The sequence below is a fragment of the Triticum dicoccoides genome, chromosome 2B (assembly GCF_002162155.2).
Source record: "Triticum dicoccoides isolate Atlit2015 ecotype Zavitan chromosome 2B, WEW_v2.0, whole genome shotgun sequence".
Taxonomy (NCBI): domain Eukaryota; kingdom Viridiplantae; phylum Streptophyta; class Magnoliopsida; order Poales; family Poaceae; genus Triticum; species Triticum dicoccoides.
The window spans coordinates 677,605,738-677,628,797 of NC_041383.1; positions in this window are offsets into that span (position 1 = coordinate 677,605,738).

The window sequence follows — 23,060 nt, forward strand, 5'->3', positions numbered from 1 at the left end:
AAAAAAGTTCTTATATTATGGGACATAGGGAGTACTAGTATTTATTGCATTTGCCAAGGACTGACCTCTTCCAATGAAATGGTGTTGCTAAGTTTGCTTCATTTAATTAGCTATAGACTCAAAATTGTCTTTTCACCTCACGCGCTTAGCACCGTTTCTTCCTTGGGTCACCAAACTAGTCTCTCTCTTCTTGATTAACTTGCCACATCAGACTTTATGCCTATGTGGCAAGCTTAAGCACCTGTAGGAGCAAGTAAGTACAATAGTGCGCTTTACATGGCATTTTTGCATATGTGGAGGAAAGAGAGGCAAGGAAAAAGTGGAGAAGTGGGCTCTCATGCAAGAGCCAGCCTCTACTACATGGTGGAGCATTGGGAGAAGCACCTGTAAGGAGGTAGTCAGGAATCGGGAGACTCACGCCAGTCGTAGCGCCGCAGTTAAAATGATAATGGCAAGTCAAATTACGGGGCCCCACCTGTCCAGCAGTAACTCGCTGTCAAATCACATAGCCCTATGTTTGCAGCAGCCTACTCCCTCGTCTTCTCGTGTCTCTATCGAACTGACTAGGCAGAACTGCCCCGCCTACCGCGCAGGAAAAGCTCCGCCCTCGACTTCTAAATACAACTACTCCCTCCGTCTAGGTGAGTAAGTCATCTTACGAAAACCAAATAATCCCAAAATACTAAGGCGCGGTGCTTTAACTTCTACCTCGTTTCTTGTTTCTTCACATATCAACCAATAAGAATCCAGTGATATACTTTTTGTGACATAGTAACTCATATTTAGTTAGTCAAATGGATGACCTAGAACTACGTGCGGGCCCTATAAACCGAGACGCCTATAAATAAAAAACCGAGACGGAGAGGGTAGTTCAGCATGTATCTTTTTACATCAATATAGTCAGGATTTACCAAGGAGCAAAACCAAGTGGTAGGCTGCTCCTGTCGTGTTGGCGTAGCAACTCAAGCAAGGTCAGTCCGCACACGAAATGGCCACACACTTAACAGGACCCCTTTGGCAGACATGTGGTCATCCACCGTCTTGTTCCACGTGCGATGCACAAAATTACAGTTCGGAGCAGCGGTTGGAATTGGAGGCACCCCGGTCGTAGCGCCGCAGTAGTAGAAAATGAGAGATGAGGGGTCAAATCACAAAGCCCCACCTTTCCCGCATTAAGCTGGACGGATGAAGCAACCATCATTTCACTCTAGGGCGCAAGAGCATAAAGAAAAGAGAAAACAATGATGCGTGCGGTAGCTACCTAGGGCACCCTAGGGTAGGGGTCTCCACTACAGATCCTTTTTTTGAAAGCGCCTCCACTACAAATCGGCTTCTCCCTCGTCCTCTTGAAGAAAACCGATGATGAGTGTGGCGGTAGTGTTTGTAGAAGTACTACGGCGTGCGGGGCCACGTCGTAGTAAACGGGTTCGAGTCGACGCCTTAAATATGTGTGGGCCGCTTGGTTTTACGGGAACGAGGCACCATTTTGGGTTCAGGGACCAGTGGATATATAGTACGTACAAAAGATTGTGGATGTAGGTTTGACCGAAAGGCAATGATGCATAGGCCCTGCATTTTGATATACCTGGGGCCCCGTGAAATTTGCTACTCTACTCAAAACTAGTAAGGTACACATGTATTGAACGCATGAGATTTCGAAACCAACTTATGAATAAATACACACTATAACATGTAAAGCTTTGAGTCATATATGCATGATGTAGATGTTCGTTTAGTTCTTATAGCTCATCTCATTCAAAATCAATTAGTTTTATAAAAATGTTAAGATTCATGGGGTTGTGCATTGTAAATCATAAAGTAAAAAACAAATAATGACAATTCATTTAGAAAAAAATAATCAATTATGATACAGAAGATTCTAGAACAAAGGAGAAATGCTTGTGTTTTGAGGTTTGTGCATTATGCTTAAGTTCAACCATGGAGTCTTCTAAATTGTACATGTGGCAGATCTGGTGTAATGTTGACGATATCCAACGGCCATTAGTGCTTGGATTTGCCCATCTCTGCACTGTCGGGTTAGCTTCATCCAGCGACCATCTTTCAAAGTTATTGGCACACTATATAGTTCTTGTGCCATAGTTGTTTGTTTTGGAAAAAAGCTACTAGTGGGTTGTACTATCTATTTAGGAATAGAAGATGTATACATGGAAGTTGTTGGGAAAGAGATGACATGGAGCATCTCAATTCCTATGAGTAGGGATTGGAAAAGAGATGTCATTTGGTTCACATCATAGGAACTTTTCTATTGAATCTAGAGATGACATGTATCTCAATTCCTATGAGGAGGGATTAGAAAAGAGATGTAATTTGGTTCATATCATAGGAACTTTTCTATGGAATATACGCTAATGTTTATTTTCCTTTGAAATTAAGGGAGTATAGGAATCCATTCATATGAACCAAGTGGCTCTAAAGCTATAGAAATGATATCATGTTTATTTCCTTTGAAATGTGGAGTATATGAATCTATTCCTATGAACCAATTGCCTCTAAAGGAAAAATCCTATAAAAACTCATATCATATAGAGTTCCTATGATATTCCTCGACACTAAAGGATGGTTGAAATTGCTGCAGGTGATACAATGGTCTTTCTTTGTAGACTCCTCACCCATCTTTATAGTTACCTCTCGAAGATGAATGAAATGATATATACAGGGTATTCTACATGTGCAATTTGGTACACGAAAACTCGGTAAAAGTTTGCGAGGTTTGAATTTTCAATAAAGCTATATGCACTACATTTCGGAACGGAGGGAGCATACGGCAGTTGCTAACACTCACGTGGAAGATTTGTGTGTAGGAGGAGTGGCTGTTCTGTTAAATGACATGGCAAAACTGACACTATCGGATGCCGATCTAATGGTTCTTATGGCGTTCGTCAGGAAAAGGCTTGTGGTGAACGTTTGTCGGATAATGATTTACAGACACATGCATTGCATTGATACGTGCCCCCGTCTCTCTCATGCACACGCACCCTCATGAGTCACGACTCTTCCGAGTCCTCTCGCAGACTCGCACGTCGCACCCACCGTCTATATGCAGGTAGACGTCACACACATATGTGCTCTTCACACCCTACCCTCAGAACTTCTAAAAAACAAAAGACGTCGCGCACATTTTATTTTAGCTCACACGTCACACACTTATACTACTACTCTTGCGGCGAACGTTCTTTGGGCATAGTATATTGTACTCTCACGAAGAGAAGCGGTGCACACACGCACTAGTTCTCTCACACCCACTCACGGGTACATGTAGGAGCGCATTTTTTTGAAGCTGGTACAACAAAATCACTCCACTATATATAAAAACAGGAGCCTTAGTGCTTGCTTTACTAGGGTTCCTCTCATTCACACTCTCATGCTCTCCAGATCTAAGCAAGACATAGGTGGCCACACTCTCTCTCTCTCAGCTCACGGCTGGTCACAAATCCGGCCGGACAACCTCGACCGGGGCAGGGGTGTAGGTGCATCGTTCACGCTGTCGTCGGCGGCGAGGGAGGAGACCAACGGCTGCCCGCGCATCCCGATCGGCGGCCGTGCCGTTCTCTTTGAGAGAGCGCGGCTCGGGAGGGCCTCCGACCCCTTGTTCCTCCCTGCGGTATTGTGGCCAAGATGCAGGCTCCCGACGCCGTCTTTGCCACATGCCGACGACCCTCAGGTATATATTCCTTCGAAACCTGCCTTGCTCTACTGGCCCAGCTCTTCCCCCTTTGTGTGGATCCTTTTCTACTTCCGTCCACTGTTCCAAAGCCACCTAGACTTCTACTATTATTAGAAGTAAAGCTAGTTCACACAGTTGACTCAAAGCGTTGGTTCAAACAGGGAAGAAAGTGGGAAAGCTATAGCTTGAATCTAGGACTTGGTTCTAAGAGGAAATGGGGGAAAGTAGTAATATCTGTCACTGTTTAAATAACCGTATTTCGTATTTGCGCAAATAGGGATGTATGTCTCCATATCGTTTCGGGATGTCTGTCTCCGTATCGTTTCTATCCGCGCAATCAAAAGCACACACCTCAGTTTTAGTACAACTACGCAAAATGAGATGGCTATCCCTCGTTGCCGTTGTCTAACCTCCCGTCTTAAAGGTATCCCTACATTGGTAGTAACTAAGGTAGAATGACCAACGCAATCTAAAAGAAGCTGCTTCGGACGTTTTACTTCCTCATTGCAGTGCAAGGACGAGCGAAAACAACTGCATCCTAGCCCGGAATGCACTTTCTACCAGTCCATCCATGGACCGAGGACTAGATGGCATGGCTGCACAGCGGTTTTTTGGACAGGTGCGCGGACAAGAGGCATTGTGGTCTGCTTATTTATGCAAATAGCGGTGCTTAAATTTAGTGGAATGCACAAGAATTTCACATGGTCAGTACACTGCATGGTTCAGTTCAGCATTCCAGCTGAGACCACAAATATAATTGGTTATTCTGGAATGAGAGAACCTAACCCTGGATGGTGGCAACAAGAAAAAACCAGAGTGAACTCCAGGAAATTTAAGCCTGCCGGGAGGCCCTTTGCTCAGAGAAGCCTTGCTTGTTTTTTCTTGATTTGTAAACCTTCTCACAACTTTGTCTTTTGCTGTGAACTAGTATATGTTTGTTATGTTCTATGAATCATTGAGATGTATAAAATTGCTTAACTCATGCTTTTCAAGTTTTTTATGAAGACGAGTTTAATGTGAGTGTTCCACATGAGCGCTGGACTAGCGTGTGAACATTTGGAATTTATTACATTGTGGCCTCAATTAACTGCATGAACCAGTGTAACAAGATACATAGTTGCTTATATGTCAGACAACAGATTGTTGATTGTTAGCTGGTCGATAGCATAGTGTTGAAGCGAGCTGAGCCAATGTGCCGCGTTTTGCACAAATGCTTACAAGTGGGGTAGCACCAACGGTGTTTACAAGTACTTATCTATATGTCGGCGCACGGTTCTCGAACGAATGCTCTATTTCATCAAAACACACACTGCTCGTATGATAAACCGTGACAACTTATGTCTTACCATGCCATATTCATGAAAAAACTAGTGAGGACGCATCTGTTTCGGCAACAATTATGCTGGTTCTCACATGATTCATGGGCACACAAAAGTAGCAGCAGTTCCCATAGACAGATTCAAATAGAGTACTTGCCCCAGAGGGGTCGATAACAGGCAAGGTTCGGATAATTAGACACAATACAAACTACTATTAAACACTAGCTGGGGCAACTATTTCATGCCTCGATCTAATTTGGGCTGGAGACAAGACGGACCTTGCCATGAACATCATCAAGGACGTCCCGCAGCAGCTCAATCCTGTGAACCTTCATGAAGACAACCTTGTGGCCTTGCCACTGATAAACTTGTTTGTGGAGGCATGCCACGTCATCTTCCTGCGTAAGATTGACAAGAACAGTATGCCTCACAAACGAAGGAGTAGCTTTGAACTTCTTGTGCTTCAGTACACCCTGGACAACATGCCTGACAACAGTGAGGCTAGAATACAACTCTTCATTGGTATAACCGCAAATGGCTTCTAGGATCCAACAGCCTAAGAACTCTGTTTTCCCAGTGCGTATATTCAGGTCGTCCGCCTCATAGCGAGTGACATGTACAACCACACAATCCTTGTCTGCATCAGGGCTCTAATTGAAACAGAAACAAATTCTGAATTACTTTTCAGTATAAGGAACACAAGTTATTTAAACCACTATGTATAGCATGGCATCGAAGCTAATAAAATTTTGCACTATTAATCACCACATACTTCCTTTTCTAAAAAAATCACCACATACTTAGATGAAAAACCACAATCGAGATCGGCAAAGAAGGAAATCACCTTGGGCAGCTCAGCGCAGGGGGGACACATCCTCGAAGGGGGAAAACTGCTCCTGCAGTGCCACGGAGGCTGTAACCTCAAATGGGGCATTGACCATCTCAGTCTTGGCCATGAGCGTATCTGGGGTCGGCTCGGTGGTTGCCTCCATCTTCTTGGAGCTCTCTGTCTCATGGGGATCAGCCTCCCGCGTCTGCTCCAATATCGGCAGATCTTTGCCTGGTTCTCCTTGGTCCATCATGAAACTTATGAATACTAGGAGACCACTCAAAGGAAAACACAATCGCAATGACAATGAAACAAAAAAGAGAGTGAGGATCGGTTACTGCTTTGCAAAAGTTCTTTTTTTTCTCTGAACGAAAATATACCAACATCACCGATCCGCTTACCTTCCCTTCGTTGGGAGAGAAGAACAATGGCAGATGCGAGTGTTGCCTTTCTTGAAGACGGTGAGGGAGAAGGGGATTCAGCGAAGAGTGAAATGATGGTTGCTTTGTCCGTCAAACTTAGACTGTGGGGAGGTGGGGTTTTGTGATATGACGGCACGTTACTGTCGCGCCACGACCAGGGTGACTCTCCGCCTGCATACTGCCTTCTAATTTGGTGGATGGCATTTGGGCCTGCGCGCTGCATGGCCCGCATGTCGGTGAACAAAAGTATAACGGCATTCAGTAGAGGGAGACGTTTCAATGACCTAGGAGGAGCCAGAAGCGGTAGAGTGTCTCCACTGTACTAGTAGTAATTGTTTTTCTGGGTAGCTGTAGAGTGTCTCCACTGTACTAGTTGTAATTGTTTCTCTGGGCCCAAGACAAAACAGCCCATCCACACTAGTAAATAGTAAAATCAATTCAAAAGCCCATATATTTACTGAATGAGAGGCGCTACCTACACCCAGCACACCGCCCCCCCCCCCAAAAAAAACATGGGTGCTCTTCTTCCTCCTCGCTCCCACCCACCTCACGTCAGCTCGCTCCACTCGTACCCCCAAATTCCTCACCTCACTCCTACAGAAAACCCCAGCTCCCCTTCTTCCTCACTCCTATAGAAAACCCCCAGCTCCCCTTCTTCTTTGCTCGCACTACAACTAGGCTCGTCATTCGTTACTCTGCTCAAATCCGTGAGCACGATGCGACGCCCTCGAGGAAAATGGAGTCGGCTGACCCCAGCGCCAAGAAGATGAGGCTCCTGCCAGCGGCGACGCCTGTTGTAGATCCTGCACCCGGCAACACAGGGAGAAGTGGCGACCCCGCCCCCACCGGATCCCAGGAACCCGTAGAATCTCGGGTGGACCGCATCAGCGATCTCCCGGACGCCGTCCTTGGGGAGATCATCTCGCTTCTCCCCACCAAGGATTGTTGCCGCACCCAATCCTCTCAATTCAGTGGCGCCCTCTATGGCACGCCGTTCCCCTTAATCTCGACTGCCGTCAGCTATCTCTCTTCAATGATTTTGAAATCCCCAGAGCCATCATCTCCTCCCACCAGGGCTCCGCTCAAAGCCTCTGCATCTTGTCATGCTACCTGAGCAAGCATACCATGCCCTGCACGGTCGACGCCTGGCTGAAATCCCCTGAATTCATAGAACTACAGCTGCTTGAGTTCTACTATTCCCCTGGAAATCACATACCACATACCGAACGCCATGAACTTGTGCCCTCAGCACCGATGTCCATCTCGCGGTTTTCCTCCTCTCTCTCCACACCGCCACCTTTGCGTTGTGCTACCTACCACACAATCTGGTACTAAACCTTCGACTCCCATTTCTCAAGAAACTTTCACTTGTGCGGGTTCGTATATAGGAGGCCTCATTGCACAACATCATCCCCTCCAGTTGCCCTGCGCTGGAGTGCTTGGTGCTTGTTTTCACAGTTAGAATCAGTTGTCTCCAAATAAAGTCGCCTAACCTTGTAAGAATTAGAATTTCTTTTGACGGAAGGCAGCTCATCATCCAAGATGCCCCTTCACTTCAAAGGTTGATCCTTGATTCTAGTTATTCACCGTTGCAAATAACCGTCCTCTCTACGCCTAAACTGGAGACCTTGGGTGTAATACATGATCTCTGTGCTCATTTCAATATGGTGTTTGGCTCCACAGTTCTTCAGGTACTTTATATTATCATCTACACTTGTAACCATAACCTGCATTTTAAATTTCTGTGCATAATTTATATATCATCTTGGAGTACACATTTTGTACTAATATTATGTTCTATGCTCAATGATGAGTTTCTCCATGGATGGCCTATCAATGGTGCTGGATTCTGTCAAGCTCTTATATATCCAAATAAATAGTTTTGATATGAACAAGATTATTGGCTTGCTGCAATGCTTTCCATGTCTGGAGAAGTTGTATATAAAGGTGATAATTTCACGCACATTGGAACCCGCATATAGTGCACTAGAATTAACCGTACAGCTGTTGCTCTTTCGACACTCTTCTTTTAGACCTTAACTGTTTTCAATCTTCATGTCTATTTAGGCAACAAGACGGGGTAAGAAAGTTATAACCAATCGGTGGATTCGTAAGCATCGGGATTTTCTCACTTCTCATGAGATTCGATTGAAGGCAATAACGCTAGAATGATATGTAGCCAACCATGCAAACACAAGATTTGTCACATTCTTCCTGCTGAATGTGAGGTTACTATTGTCCATCAGGCTTAAGTTTATCAGCAGCATGGTTTTGACGGATGGGTATGTCGAAGAGCAAAAAAAGGAGTTTCAGGTGGGCAAAAGAGCTTCTGAACGTGTCGGGCTTCTATTTACAACATATTGTGGTCATAATCCAGTAAATTTTACAACCCAGGATGTTCATTCTATGGACCTGACCGATCCATTTGACTGTGACTGCCGAAAACAGTGTTGTAGTTAGATGTTGTTGCCCTTTTCAATCAGGTTTTTTTTGTAAACCTAATGAACAATTAACCCTCGTGCTTGGGTACAGTTTGTAAGCTGGAGTTAGATGTTCCTGCCCTTTTCAACTCGGTTGTGACTGTCATATTTTCTTTGAAACAAGGCAAATGGCTTGCCATTCGTTTAATTTAGAGTGAAATATTGTAAAAATCCCAACCAAGGGAAATAACATCACTCTCGCCGTCTGCTTGAGCTCAGTGTGCATTACAGAATCCAAGTGATTAGCCCCCACCAGCACCCACAAACTTATTTCGATCTAGCACATCAAATGGGCTGTAAATTTTCATAGGAAAGGCTGCATGACCGTGACAGATTTGGATTCTGACATTTGGGACCCACGAGGAAATAGCCTATCCAAGGTGGTGTCGACTTACTAGCCAGTCAACAAACGATTCTGCCTACCAGCCATTGGATTGACATCCAACATCTGTCGTGTATCTTCTATCTCTTGTCTTCTTCTTCCTCCAGCCGCCCAAACCAAACCACCGTGTCGGCTCCACCTGCTCTCGCCTCCCATGGCTGGCTGCGCCTCCGCCACCCTACCGTACATACCCTCCAACGTTGGCCAGTACCTCCCTTTATTCCCCCAGATGTCCTGTTATTCTCCGGCGACGTCAGCCCCAACACGCACCCGCGCCTAAACCAGTCAACCCTCATACTCCCCTCTCCCTGCGACTGGATCGGCGCATCTTCAACGGCTCCTCTTCGTTCCGTCCGAGGCCTCGCCGTTATCCTCCTCCTTGCAGCCTTGGTTCGCTCGCCGTGCGCGGTGCGCCGCCCTCTTGCATTGTCAACATCGTCAACAACCGAGAGGAACAAGGAGATGACTCTACGTGGAGAGGATGATAGTAGGGACCCACCAGCGTCATGGCAGTACGCAAGCAAGTGCCTCTATAGTACAAGCCCAAAAATATGGTTCCTCCTAATGGTTGGACATCTGGGGCTCACGCCATTGTCAACATAGTCAATAAATGAGAGAACTACACTACGAGCGGCTGACACCAGGGACCCAGCAAGTCGCGCAGTTTTTTTTTGAGGAACAAGTAGTTGTCATTTATACTAGTTTTAGCAACGGATCAGGGTAACAACGGGGATGTGCAGGGGCTGTGGCCCGTCTAGCCAGGGTTTTATTTATGTTTACCAAATCATGAGCCCAGTTGTGTTTTTTCTTGCTGAAAATGGTTAGCCCAGTTCTATTTTTTTTAAGAAATACCCAAACAAGGCCTACTTGCTTTATCAGCCCTACTGGGCTGCAAATCTTTCAAGACAAGGAGAGTTTCATTCGGTTTGCCCAGAAATGGGTTGTACATTTTTAAAACACATCAAACCGGGAATTAGTTTCAATTTTTTTCATTACAAGATCTTAAATTCCATTGATTTTTATGCGTGGACAATTATTTGGTTTTATATTTATATAAATTATTTTTCAAAATAGTTTGAATGTAAATCGATATTTCTGGATTACAAATAGTTGACCGCACCGAAATATGCAAAATTTCCTATACTTTTTAACCGTGGCCACAATATGGGGTGTAATGCTAACAAAAAGAAGATGGGCTCCAAAAAAATTCTTAAGAATTAGCAAATGGGTTGTACATTGTTAGAAATAATGGCAGATGAGTTGTACGCTATTTTCCACAGATTTGAGGCTGACTTGTGCGCCTACTACAGGTTGACGCGTATGCTTTCATAAAAAAAAGGTTGACGCACACGCAACGCCCTGTCAACTTAGTCAACACACGAGAGCAGTGACTGTTGGATGTCCATCCAACGGCTGTCGTGCTTCTTCAATCTCTGCTCTTCATGCTCCAGCCGCTCAAACAAGCGCTGACGGGACTACCTGCTCCCTCCTCCCACGGCCGGCTATGCTACCGCGCAGGCCTCACGGCCCCACCGTACTCCCATCACTGGCCTAGCCATCCCTCTACTCACCCACACATGTTGTTATTCTCTGGCGATGGCAGACGAACCAGTAAACCCTCGTGCTCCTCTGTGTGGGAAACAACTGCCGAGTATTCCCTGGCTCCGTGTCGTTCCCTTCCTAGGCCTCGCCGTCGTCCACCGCCCTGGTGCTCTCGGCGCGGCCTGGTCAACATTGTCAATGAATGACATCTCGGAAGTGGACTGTACGTGGAGAGGCTGACAGCTGGGTCCACGGCCACACGCAAGGAAATGCCTCCTTATTACGCGCAAAATAATGATTCCTCCACCTGACAGCTAGAACCCACAGGAAGGGCATCTATATTTCACGAAAAAAACGTTCCCCCCGCTGACAGGTCGGACCCACCAGCTATATCTTCGTATGCAAGGAAGTGCCTCCTTATTACGCCCAAAAAAATGAATACCCCCCTGCTAGCTGGGACCCACCATATTGTTGGGCTGACTTGTGGGCCTACTAAGTTGACGGGGATGGAGGGCTTTGTCAACTTAGTCAATACTCCAGTGACCGTATGATGTCCATCCAACGGCCATCGTACTTCTTCAACCTCTGGTCTTCTTGCTCCAGCCGCCTAAAGCGGCGTCGGTCGTGCCGCCTGCTCCTGCCTCCCGTGGCCGGCTATGCTACCGTGGAGGCCTCACTGCTCCCATACTACTCCCACCACTGGCCAGGCCATCCCTCCACTCACCCACACCCCCTGTTATTCTGCGGCGACGGCAGCCTCACACCGCAGCCGTGTTGGGGAACGTTGCAGAAAATTAAAAAAATTTCCTACGGTTTCACCAAGATCCATCTATGAGTTCATCTAAGCAACGAGTCACGGGAGAGAGATTGCATCTACATACCGCTTTGTAGATAGCGTGCGGAAGCGTTCAAGAGAACGGTGATGATGGAGTCGTACTCGTCGTGATTCAAATCACCGATGACCAAGTGTCCAACGGACAGCACCTCCGCGTTCAACACATGTACGGAGCGGATGATGTCTCCTCCTTCTTGATCCAGCAAGGGGGAAGGAGAGTTGATGATGATCCAGCAGCACAACGGCGTGGTGGTGGATGCAGCAGAACTCCGGCAAGGCTTCGCCAAGCTGCTGCGGGAGGAGGAAGAGGTGTAGCAGGGGGAGGGAGGCGCCAATGCACAGGGTGCGGCTGCCCTCCCCCTTGCCCTCCTTTATATAGGCCCCCAGGGGGGCGCCGGCCCTGGGAGATGCAATCTCCCAAGGGGGGCGGTGGCCAAGGGGTTGGATTGCCCCCCAAGGCAAGTGGTGCGCCCCCCCCCCCCCACCTAGGGTTTCCAACCCTAGGCGCAGGGAGGGCCCAAGGGGGGCGCACCAGCCCACTAGGGGCTGGTTCCCCTCCCACTTCAGCCCACGGGGCCCTCCGGAATAGGTGGCCCTGCCCGGTGGACCCCCGAGACCCTTCTGGTGGTCCCGGAACAATACCGGGTGACCCCGAAACTTTCTCGATGGCCGAAACAGCACTTCCTATATATAATTCTTTACCTCCGGACCATTCCGGAACTCCTCGTGACGTCCGGGATCTCATCCGGGACTCGGAACAACATTCGGTTTGCTGCATACTCATATTCATACAACCCTAGCGTCACCGAACCTTAAGTGTGTAGACCCTACGGGTTCGGGAGACATGTAGACATGACCGAGACGGCTCTCCGGTCAATAACCAACAGCGGGATCTTGATACCCATGTTGGCACCCACATACTCCTCGATGATCTCATCGGATGAACCACGATGTCGAGGATTCAAGTAACCCCGTATACTATTCCCTTTGTCAGACGGTATGTTACTTGCCCGAGATTCGATCGTCGGTATCCCAATACCTCATTCAATCTCGTTACTGGCAAGTCACTTTACTCGTACCGTAATGCATGATCCCGTGACCAGACACTTGGTCACTTTGAGCTCATTCTGATGATGCACTACCGAGTGGGCCCAGTGATACCTCTCCATTATACAGAGTGACAAATCCCAGTCTCGATCTGTGTCAACCCAACAGACACTTTCGGAGATACTTGTAGTGCACCTTTATAGTCACCCAGTTACGTTGTGACGTTTGGTACACCCCAAAGCACTCCTACGGCATCCGGGCGATCTCATGGTCTAAGGAAGAGATACTTGACATTTGGAAAAGCTCTAGCAAAACGAACTACACGATCTTGTGCTATGCTTAGGATTTGGTCTTGTCCATCACATCATTCTCCTAATGATGTGATCCCGTTGTCAACGACATCTAATGTCCATAGTCAGGAAACCATGACTATCTGTTGACCAACGAGCTAGTCAACTAGAGGCTTACTAGGGACGTATTGTGGTCTATGTATTCACACGTGTATTACGATTTCCGGATAATACAACTGTAGCATGAATAAAAGACAATTATCATGAACAAGGAAATATCATAATAAGCCTTTTATTATTGCCTCTAGGGCATATTTCCAACAGTCTCCCACTTGCACTAGAGTCAATAATCTAGTTACATTGTGATGAATCGAACACCCATAGAGTTCTGGTGTTGATCATGTTTTGCTCGCGGAAGCGGTTTAGTCAACGGATCTGCGACATTCAGATCTGTATGTACTTTGCAAATATCTATGTCTCCACCTTGAACATTTTCACGGATGGAGTTGAAACGACGCTTGATGTGCCTGGTCTTCTTGTGAAACCTGGGCTCCTTGGCAAGGGCAATAGCTCCAGTGTTGTCACGGAAGAGTTTGATCGGCCCCGACGCATTGGGTATGACTCCTAGGTCCGTGATGAACTCCTTCACCCAAATTGCTTCATGCGCTGCCTCCGAGGCTGCCATGTACTCCGCTTCACATGTAGATCCTGCCCTGACGCTCTGTTTGCAGCTGCACGAGCTTACTGCCCCACCATTCAACATATACATGTATTCGGTTTGTGACTTCGAGTCATCCAGATCTGTGTCGAAGCTAGCGTAGACGTAACCCTTTACGACGAGCTCTTCGTCACCTCCATAAACGAGAAACATGTCATTTGTCCTTTTCAGGTACTTCAGGATATTCTTGACTGTTGTCCAGTGTTCCTTGCCAGGATTACTTTGGTACCTTCCTACCAAACTTACGGCAAGGTTTACATCAGGTCTGGTACACAGCATGGCATACATAATAGATCCTACGGCTGAGGGATAGGGGATGACGCTCATCTCTTCTTTATCTTTTGCCGTGGTCGGGCATTGAGCCGAGCTCAATCTCACACCTTGCAATACAGGCAAGAACCCTTTCTTGGACTGATCCATTTTGAACTTCTTCAAAATCTTATCAAGGTATGTGCTTTGTGAAAGACCTATGAGGCGTCTCGATCTATCCCTATAGATTTTGATGCCTAATATGTAAGCAGCTTCTCCAAAGTCCTTCATTGAAAAACACTTATTCAAGTAGGCCTTAATGTTGTCCAAGAATTCTATATCATTTCCCATCAAAAGTATGTCATCTACATATAATATAAGAAATGCTACAGAGCTCCCACTCACTTTCTTGTAAACGCAGGCTTCTCCGTAAGTCTGCATAAACCCAAACGCTTTGATCATCTCATCAAAGCGAATGTTCCAACTCTGAGATGCTTGCACCAGCCCATAAATGGATCGTTGGAGCTCGCATACTTTGTTAGCATTCTTAGGATCGACAAAACCTTCCGGCTGCATCATATACAGCTCTTCCTTAAGATAACCGTTAAGGAATGCCGTTTTGACGTCCATCTGCCATATCTCATAATCATAGTATGCGGCAATTGCTAACATGATTCGGACGGAGTTAAGCTTCGCTACGGGAGAGAAAGTCTCATCGTAGTCAATCCCTTGAACTTGCCGATAACCCTTAGCGACAAGTCGAGCTTTATAGATGGCGACATTACCCTCCGCGTCCGTCTTCTTCTTGAAGATCCATTTGTTTTCTATCGCTCGCCGATCATCGGGCAAGTCAGTCAAAGTCCATACTTTGTTTTCATACATGGATTCTATCTCGGATTGCATGGCTTCTAGCCATTTGTTGGAATCTGGGCCCGCCATTGCTTCTTCATAGTTCGAACGTTCACTGTTGTCTAACAACATGATTTCTAGGACAGGGTTGCCATACCACTCTGGTGTGGAACGTGTCCTTGTGGACCTACGAAGTTCAGTAGCAAATTGATCCGAAGTACCTTGATCATCATCATTAATTTCCTCTCCAGTTGGTGTAGGCACCACAGGAACATTTTCCTGAGCTGCACTACTTTCCGGTTCAAGAGGTAGTATTTCATCGAGTTCTACTTTCCTCCCACTTACTCCTTTTGAGAGAAACTCTTTTTCCAGAAAGGATCCGTTCTTGGCAACAAAGATCTTGCCTTCGGATCTAAGGTAGAAGGTATACCCAATGGTTTCCTTAGGGTATCCTATGAAGACGCATTTTTCCGACTTGGGTTCGAGCTTTTCACGTTGAAGTTTCTTGACATAAGCATCGCATCCCCAAACTTTTAGAAATGATAGCTTAGGTTTCTTCCCAAACCATAATTCATACGGTGTCGTCTCAACGGATTTACACGGTGCCCTATTTAAAGTGAATGTAGCTGTCTCTAGAGCGTATCCCCAAAATGATAGCGGTAAATCGGTAAGAGACATCATAGATCGCACCATATCCAATAGAGTGAGATTACGATGTTCGGACACACCGTTACGCTGAGGTGTTCCAAGCGGCGTGAGTTGTGAAACGATTCCACATTTTCTTAAGTGCGTACCAAATTCGTGACTTAAATATTCTCCTCCACGATCCGATCGTAAGAATTTTATCTTTCGGTCACGTTGATTCTCTACTTCATTCTGAAATTCCTTGAACTTTTCAAAGGTCTCAGACTTGTGTTTCATCAAGTAGACATACCCATATCTACTTAAGTCATTAGTGAGAGTGAGAACATAACGATATCCTCCGCGAGCCTCAACGCTCATTGGACCACACACATCAGTATGTATGATTTCCAATAAGTTGGTTGCTCGCTCCATTGTTACGGAGAACGGAGTCTTGGTCATTTTGCCCATGAGGCATGGCTCGCATGTGTCAAATGATTCATAATCGAGAGACTCTAAAAGTCCATCATCATGGAGCTTCTTCATGCGCTTGACACCAATGTGACCAAGGCGGCAGTGCCACAAGTATGTGGGACTATCGTTATCAACTTTACATCTTTTGGTATTCACACTATGAATATGTGTAACATTACGTTCGAGATTCATTAAGAATAAACCATTGACCATTGGGGCATGACCATAAAACATATCTCTCATATAAATAGAACAACCATTATTCTCGGATTTAAATGAGTAGCCATCTCGCATCAAACGAGATCCAGATACAATGTTCATGCTCAAACTTGGCACTAAATAACAATTATTGAGGTTTAAAACTAACCCCGTAGGTAAATGTAGAAGCAGCATGCCGACGGCGATCACATCGACCTTGGAACCATTCCCGACGCGCATCGTCACCTCGTCCTTCGCCAGTCTCCGATTATTCCGCAGCTCCTGCTGTGAGTTACAAATATGAGCAACGGCACCGGTATCAAATACCCAGGAGTTACTACGAGTACTGGTAAGGTACACATCAATTACATGTATATCAAATATACCTTTAGTGTTGCTGGCCTTCTTGTCCGCTAAGTATTTGGGGCAGTTCCGCTTCCAGTGACCCTTCCCTTTGCAATAAAAGCACTCAGTTTCAGGCTTGGGTCCATTCTTTGACTTCTTCCCAGCAACTGGCTTACCGGGCGCGGCAACATCTTTGCCGTCCTTCTTGAAGTTCTTCTTACCCTTGCCCTTCTTGAACTTAGTGGTCTTATTGACCATCAACACTTGATGTTCTTTCTTGATTTCAACCTCTGCTGACTTCAGCATTGAAAATACTTCAGGAATGGTATTCACCATCCCTTGCATATTGTAGTTCAGCACAAAGCTCTTATAGCTCGGTGGGAGCGACTGAAGGATTCTGTCAATGACCGCCTCGTCCGAGAGGTTGATCTCCAGCTGGGACAGGCGGTTGTGCAACCCAGACATTTTGAGTATGTGCTCACTGACAGAACTGTTTTCCTCCATCTTATAACTATATAACTTGTCAGAGACTTCATATCTCTCGACCCGGGCATGAGCTTGAAAAACCATTTTCAGCTCCTCGAACATCTCATATGCTCCGTGTCATTCAAAACGCTTTTGGAGCCCCAGTTCTAAGCTGTAAAGCATGCCGCACTGAACGAGGGAGTAATCATCAGCACGTGATTGCCAAGTGTTCATAACGTCTTGGTTCTCTGGGATGGGTGCTTCACCTAGCGGTGCGTCTAGGACATAATCTTTCTTGGCTGCTATGAGGATGATCCTCAGGTTCCGGACCCATTCCGAATAGTTGCTGCCATCATCTTTCAGCTTGGTTTTCTCTAGGAACGTGTTGAAGTTCATGTTGACATGAGCGTTGGCCATTTGATCTACTCCCTCCGTTCGGAATTACTTGTCTCGGAAATGGATGTATCCAGAACTAAAATACGTCTAGATACATCCATTTCTGCGACAAGTAATTCCGAACGGACGGAGTACAAGACATATTTTGCAAAGATTTTTAGACTAAGTTCATGATAATTAAGTTCATCTAATCAAATTATTTAATGAACTCCCACTCAGATTGACATCCCTCTAGTCATCTAAGTGTTACACGATCCGATTCGACTAGGCCGTGTCCGATCATCACGTGAGACGGACTAGTCATCATCGGTGAACATCTCCATGTTGATCGTATCTTCCATACGACTCATGTTCGACCTTTCGGTCTCTTGTGTTCCGAGGCCATGTCTGTACATGCTAGGCTCGTCAAGTTAACCCTAAGTGTTTTGCATGTGTAAAACTGTCTTACACCCGTTGTATGTGAACGTAAGGATCTATCACACCCGATCATCATGTGGTGCTTCGAAACGACGAACTTTAGCAACGGCGCACAGTTAGGGGGAACACTTTCTTGAAATTATTATAAGGGATCATCTTATTTACTACCGTCGTTCTAAGTAAACAAGATGCAAAAACATAATAAACATCACATGCAATTATATAATAGTGACATGATATGGCCAATATCATATAGCTCCTTTGATCTCCATCTTCTAGGCTCCATGATCATCTTCGTCACCGGCATAACACCATGATCTCCATCATCATGATCTCCATCATCGTGTCTTCATGAAGTTGTCACGCCAACGACTACTTCTACTTCTATGGCTAACGCGTTTAGCAATAAAGTAAAGTAATTTACATGGCGTTCTTCAATGACACGCAGGTCATACAAAAATAAAGACAACTCCTATGGCTCCTGCCGGTTGTCATACTCATCGACATGCAAGTCATGATTCCTATTACAAGAACATGATCTCATACATCACAATATACCATTCATCATTCATCACAACTTCTCGTCATATCACATCACATGACAATTGCTGCAAAAACAAGTTAGACGTCCTCTAATTGTTGTTGCATCTTTTACGTGGCTGCAATTGGGTTCTAGCAAGAACGTTTTCTTACCTACAAATAACCACAACGTGATTTTGTCAACTTCTATTTACCCTTCATAAGGACCCTTTTCGTCGAATCCGCTCCAACTAAAGTGGGAGAGACAGACACCCGCTAGCCACCTTATGCAACTAGTGCATGTCAGTCGGTGGTACCTGTGTCACGTAAGCGTACGTGTAAGGTCGGTCCGGGCCGCTTCATCCCACAATACCGCTGAAGCAAGAAAGGACTAGTAGCAGCAAGCAAGTTGACAAGATCTACGCCCACAAAAAATTCGTGTTCTACTCGTGCAATAGAGAACTACGCATAGACCTAGCTCTGATACCACTATTGGGGAACGTTGCAGAAAATTAAAAAAAATTCCTACGGTTTCACCAAGATCCATCTATGAGTTCATCTAAGCAACGAGTCACGAGAGAGAGATTGCATCTACATACCACTTTGTAGATCGCGTGCGGTAGCGTTGAAGAGAACGGTGATGATGGAGTCGTACTCGCCGTGATTCAAATCACTGATGACCAAGTGCCGAAAGGACAGCACCTCCACGTTCAACACACATATGGAGCGGATGACGTCTCCTCCTTATTGATCCAGCAAGGGGGAAGAGGAGGTTGATGATGATTCAGTAGCACAACGGCGTGGTGGTGGATGCAGCAGAACTCCGGCAGGGCTTCGCCAAGCTGTTGTGGGAGGAGGAAGAGGTGTAGCAGGGGGAGGGAGGCGCCAATGCACAGGGTGCGGCTGCCCTCCCCCTTGCCCTCCTTTATATAGGCCCCCAGGGGGGCGCCGGCCCTGGGAGATGCAATCTCCCAAGGGGGGCGGCAGCCAGGGGGTTGGAGTGCCCCCCAAGGCAAGTGGTGCCCCCCCCCCACCTAGGGTTTCCAACCCTAGGCACAGGGGGGCCCAAGGGGGGGCGTACCAGCCCACTAGGGGCTGGTTCCCCTCCCACTTCAGCCCACGGGGCCCTCCGGGATAGGTGGCCCCACCCGGTGGACCCCCGGGACCCTTCCGGTGGTCCCGGTACAATACCGGGTGACCTCGAAACTTTCCCGATGGCCGAAACAGCACTTCCTATATATAATTCTTTACCTCCGGACCATTTCGGAACTCCTCGTGACGTCCGGGATCTCATCCGGGACTCCGAACAACATTCGGTTTGCTGCATACTCATATTCATACAACCCTAGCGTCATCGAACCTTAAGTGTGTAGACCCTACGGGTTCGGGAGACATGCAGACATGACCGAGACGGCTCTCCGGTCAATAACCAACAGCGGGATCTGGATACCCATGTTGGCTCCCACATACTCCTCGATGATCTCATCGGATGAACCATGATGTCGAGGATTCAAGTAACCCCGTATACTATTCCCTTTGTCAGACGGTATGTTACTTGCCCGAGATTCGATAGTCGGTATCCCAATACCTCGTTCAATCTCGTTACTGGCAAGTCACTTTACTCGTACCGTAATGCATGATCCCGTGACCAGACACTTGGTCACTTTGAGCTCATTATGATGATGCACTACCGAGTGGGCCCAGTGATACCTCTCCGTTATACGGAGTGACAAATCCCAGTCTCGATCCGTGTCAACCCAACAGACACTTTCGGAGATACCTGTAGTGCACCTTTATAGTCACCCAGTTACGTTGTGACGTTTGGTACACCCAAAGCACTCCTACGGCATCTGGGAGTTACACGATCTCATGGTCTAAGGAAGAGATACTTGACATTTGGAAAAGCTCTAGCAAAACGAACTACACGATCTTGTGCTATGCTTAGGATTGGGTCTTGTCCATCACATCATTCTCCTAATGATGTGATCCCGTTGTTAATGACATCTAATGTCCATAGTCAGCAAACCACGACTATCTGTTGACCAACGAGCTAGTCAACTAGAGGCTTACTAGGGACGTATTGTGGTCTATGTATTCACACGTGTATTACGATTTCTGGATAATACAATTGTAGCATGAATAAAAGACAATTATCATGAACAAGGAAATATAATAATAATCCTTTTATTATTGCCTCTAGGGCATATTTCCAACAAGCCGAACCAGTGAACGCTCGTACTCCTCTCCGCGTGGGCATCCACTGCCGCGTCTTGCCCGGCTCTGGGTCATCCCCTTCCTAGGCCTACCGCCGTGGTGCTCTTGGCGCGGCATGGTCAATGTGGTCAACGACCGACTTCCATCGGAAGAGTACTGTACGTGGAGAGGCTGACAGCTCGGTCCACGGCAGCTGCAAGGAAGTGCCTCCTTATTACGTGGAAAATAATTATTCCTCCACCTTACAGCGGGGACCCACTGGACGGGCCACCAATATTTCGCAAAAAAAAGTTCCCCCGCTGTCAGCTAGGACCCACCGGAAGTGCCTCCTTATTACGCACAAAAACATGAATACTCCCCTAGCTAGCTGGGACCCACCTTGGTGGGAGGCTGACTTGTGGGCCTACTAAGTTAACGTGGACGAAGGGCTTTGTCAACTTAGTCAATATGAATGATTCTAGCTCCAGTGACTGTACGATGTCCATCCAACGGCCGTAGTGCTTCTTCAACCTCTGGTCTTCTTGCTCCAGCCACCCAAAGTCGCGCCGGTCGTGCTGCATGCTCCTGCCTCCCGTTGCCGGCTGTGCTGCCGCAGAGGCCTCACCGCCCCCTACTATTCCCACTGTTGTCCAGGCCCTGCGGCGACGGCAGCCTCACACCGCAGCCGAACCAGTGAATCCTCGTACTCCTCTTCGCGCGGGCTTCCATTGCCGCGTCTTCCCCGGCTCCGTGTCGTCCCCTTCCTAGGCCTCGCCGTCGTCCACCGCCGTGGTACTCTCCACGCGACGTGGTCAATGTGGTCAAGGAACGACATCCATCGGAAGAGTACTGTACGTGGAGAGGCTAACAGCTGGGTCCACGGCCACAGCCCAGTTTTTTGTGATTCGCCAAGTAAGTCGCTTTGCCAGGCCTGTTGGGCTGCAAATCTTTCAAGACGAGGAGAGATTTCATTCGGCTGGCCGAGAAAATGGCCCATCAGTAATGAGAAATGGGTTGTACATTTTTAAAACACATCAAACCGGCAATTAGTTTCAAATATCTTTTTTTTTCATTTCAAGATTTTAAATTACATTAATTTTTATGCGTGGAGAATTTGTTGGATTTTATATTAATATACATTTATTTTTAAAATCAGTTTGAATGTGAGCCGAAATTTCAGGATTAAAAACAGTTCACACCGCACCGAAATATGCAAAATTTCGTATAATTTTTTAACCGTGGCCACAATATGGGCTGTAATGCTAACAAAAAGAATATGGGCTCCAAAAAACATAAGAATTAGCAAATGGGCTGTAAATTATTAGAAATAATGGCAGATGGGTTGTATGCTGGTTTCCATAGATTTTAGGCTTTCCTAAAAAAAAGGTTGATGCACAAGCAGTGACTGTTGGATGTCCATCCAATGGCCGTCGTCCTTCTTCAATCTCTGCTCTTCCTACTCCAGCCGCTCAAACAAGCGCCGGCGGGACTGCCTGCTCCCTCCTCCCCGCGGCCGGCTATGCTGCCGCGCAGGCCTCACCACCCCACCGTACTCCCATCGCTGGCCTAGCCATCCCTCTACTCACCCACACCTGCTATTATTCTTCGGCAATGGCAGACGAACCAGTAAACCCTCGTACAGTCGTACTCCCCTCCGCGTGGGAAACAACTGCCAAGTCTTCCCTGCCTCCATGTCGTCCCCTTCCTAGGCCTCGCCGTCGTCCACCGCCGTGGTGCTCTCGGCGCGGCGTGGTCAATGTGGTCAACGACCGACTTCCATCGGAAGAGTACTCTGCGTGGAGACGCTGACAGCTAGGTCCACGGCCGCAGCAAGCAAGTGCCTCCTTATTATGCACAAAATAATTATTCCTCCCCCTGACAGCGGGGACCCACTGGACGGGCCACCATATTTCACGAAAAAACATTTCCCCCTGACTGCTAGGACCCACCAGCTACACCTTCGCACGCAAGGAAGTGCGTCCGGGCAAAAAAAAGATTCACCCCCCTGACTGCTAGGACCCACCAGCTACATCTTCGCAGGTAAGGAAGTGCCTGATAGTCGGGACCCACCTGGTCGAAGCGTACGTAGCATTGTCATTCTGGTCGCGAATGTGTACGTACATATATACTGGTGGATGTAGAAGCGCGCACGTGTCGTAGTAGAGGCGCGCACGTAGCATGTACACGTACGTATAGTGGCCAGGGTGCAAGAAAGAAAATATGGCCACGTATGTGTACATACGGGTGGGGTCTCGAATGCCTACTCATGCATACGTACGGCGAGGGCTCGTGTACATGGCTGGGTCGGAACGGAGAAACAGCGTCGTCTTCGTGTTCATGGGGAGGCAACGGAATGCGTCGTGTTCATGGGGAGGCAACGGAATGCGTCGTGTTCATCGGGAGGCAACAGAACGCGTGGGAGCCAACCGGCTGGGTCGGAACGGAATGCGTAGTCATGTTCACCGGGAGGGCTTGGACGGAACAGGCAATGGAAACGAGTCCTGACGTACCGCAGAACGGAGGAAACGGACCTCCTGCGTTCGGAACGGGGTCTTGTTGATCGGGAGGGGTGTGGCGTACCGCAAAATGAAGGAAACAGACCTCCTACGGTCGAAACGGGGGTCCTGTTGATCGGGAGGGGTGTGGTGTACCGCAAAACGGATGAAACAGACCTCCTACGGTCGAAACGGGGGTCCTGTTGATCGGGAGGGGTGTGGCATACCGCAAAACGGACGAAACGGACTTGTGTTGGAGCGCTACGGTTGAAACGGGGTCCTGTTCATCG